Source organism: Triticum dicoccoides, chromosome 7B (genome assembly GCF_002162155.2).
Source record: "Triticum dicoccoides isolate Atlit2015 ecotype Zavitan chromosome 7B, WEW_v2.0, whole genome shotgun sequence".
Classification (NCBI taxonomy): domain Eukaryota; kingdom Viridiplantae; phylum Streptophyta; class Magnoliopsida; order Poales; family Poaceae; genus Triticum; species Triticum dicoccoides.
This window is the reverse complement of record NC_041393.1, coordinates 587,198,167-587,200,935: the sequence shown is the minus strand read 5'-3', so window position 1 is coordinate 587,200,935 and position 2,769 is coordinate 587,198,167.

Below are 2,769 nucleotides of genomic sequence, written 5' to 3'. Positions count from 1 at the left end.
CCGGATCTAACTTTCCATAATTGTAACTCCAACTCTTGCCTTTTCCGGAGATGCGATATGATATTTCCTTCGTGGTTGGGTTTTTGTCGTTTGTTTTGCAATTTGTTCATGCCATGCATCTCATCCCATAGCATCATGCGCATTGCATCTGCATGTTTTCATAAAGCTTGCACCCGTTCGTAGTTGCCGTGTTCCCCCTTGCTTCCATTGACCGTTCCAAGACCAATCAGGTTTTCGCTTCCCTCTTGACCATGACCACCTAACCGCTCTTGCCAGCTCGCAGCCCCCTCGCGCGCGCGTCCGAAACTCCCCCGAACCCGACCCGGACTGTCATGACCGATGGGTCTGGATCATCCCCCAACATCTATAAAACATATCCGTTTTATTATTTGGACTCCCTGCCTATTTTATTCTGGACCGTTCGATTACGATCGAAGGGACGGATTAGCCCCTAAATTAACCTAATCCAACTACTATATAAACTAGACCAACCCTAAATTTGAGGAGAGATGTCCCATCGTCCTAGCCGCCGCCGCCACTCCTCCTGTCTCGTCTTCCTCGGGATCCTCCCAGATCCCCTTCTCACCCAACCAGCGCTCGAGGCCTCCCCTCGATCCAACCACAGCCAGCCACCGATCCAACCCATCCACCACCTCCCGTGCCTCCCCGAGCTCGACCCCGCCGCCTCGCGCCGCTCGTCGGAGGAACCAGCGACGACCCTCACCTCCAGGACCTCCTCCTCGCCACCCCATCTCGTCTCCAAAAACCGGTCACTGGACCCGCACCCCTTGTTGCTTCTACTTCTCCCGTTCCCTCCGGTTCCCTCTCTCACTTGCTCTCTGTCTTTTCCATGGAGACCCGCAGGACCACCGCTACCATGCTCGACCTTGATGTGCCTCGCCGCCGTCGGGAATGGAAGGGTCGACCTCGGTTTTGCCTGCCCACCTCTTTCAATGCACCACCAGGAGCTCTTGAAGCCTCGCTCTGCCCCGTCTTTGCAAGCACACCGACACCTTGGATCCCAGCAGAGCCCCGTCCTCCCCACGCCTCAATGTCGAGCCGCCGGCAGCCATCCCTATCGTCTTCCTTGAGCAGGAGCTCACGCCCGAGCTCCATCGCCACCTATTGCCCCTCGCCGGAGCAACACCAGCAGGACCCCGGCGACCTCCTGCCACCGGATCCGGGTCCTCCCTCTGCCCGTCCCTCTCCTTCTCCAATCTCCGTCCTCCTCCCTCTGTTTTGTCTCCCCTGTCTCTCCCTCTGAACCCACTCTTGTTTTCTTCAACAGGAGCTCGCCTGCGCAAGCCTCTGCTCGCGCCCCTGCCCAGATTGAGCGAGCGAGGAGAGCGCTCGCGTTGACCACATCGTTGCCTCCAGATCAGGCCCAACGCCGCCCCCGGCCTGCCTTGGCCTCTCCACCGACCTGGGCTTGGCCCATGGTGAGAAACCCCCCAGCGCCCCTTTGTTTTTCTTCTGTTGGGCCTGCTCCGGTTTTAGATTCGGCCCGTAGATGTTTTTTTCCAGTTCTGCGAATTTAGTTATTTATCAAGAGACTACCAGTTTTGCAGAAAAGTCCTTCATGTTCATGCATTAATAACTCTTGAACCATGCATCGGATTAAAATGATTTAAACATGTAAAATGCTTGGAATTACATCTAGTTTCTTAATTTGCAACTTTCATCCATGTTTAAATGTTTAAACTTGTTGTTTGTATTATTTTTGCTCGAATGACATGTTAAAATGGTTTATTTCATAACTAAATAACCGTAGCTCGGAATTAAATGTTCTTTATTTGTAAATGGGGTAGAAAAATGTATAGATTAACCTTCTACACTTTATTTTGCTGTTCAACAACACTAAAATTGTGTTTAGGGCAGAACAGTAGCAGATCCAAATACGCATATGGGGATTTTTTCCGGAATTGTTGTTTGTTGTTCCGGCCTCATTTAAACTTGCCTAGATAGGTAGCTTAATTATGTTTCACCTCTTGCCATGTTTAACAACATTTAATATTGTTGTGTACCTAAACGAGAGCAAACTAAATAACTCGAATGTGGTGTTTCGTCAATATGCAACTCGTTGCATATTGAGCTCCACTTAACTTATAGTATTGTTTGTTGCACTTTGCCATGCCATGCCTCTTTAAACCGGACATGCATCATACTTGGTTGCGCATCATGCCATGTTTATGTGATGGTTGTTTACTATGTTGTTTGCTTCTTTCCGGTGTTGCTTCTTAGTTCTGGTAACGTTGTGATTGAGGGGACTCGTTCGACTACGTCCGTTTGTCTTCTTCATGGACTCATTCTTCTTCCTTGCAGGATTTCAGGCAAGATGATTGTCACCTTGGATCTCATTACTATCATTGCTATGTTAGTTGCTTCGTTCTATCACTTTGCTGCGCTACCTATCAATTGCTGTTCAAGCCTCCCAAATTGTCATGTCAGCCTCTAACCTTTTCCCCCTTCCTAGCAAACCATTGCTTGGCTATGTTACCACTTTGCTCAGCACCTCTTATAGCGTTGTTAGTTGCAGGTGAAGATGAAGATTGCTCCATGATGGACATGATTATGTTGGGATATCACAATATCTCTTATTTAATTAATGCATCTATATACTTGGTAAAGGGTGGAAGACTCGGCCTTATGCCTGGTGTTTTGTTCCACTCTTGCCGCCCTAGTTTCCGTCATACCGGTGTTATGTTCCTTGATTTTGCGTTCCTTACGCGGTTGGGTGATTTATGGGACCCCCTTGACAGTTCGCTTTGA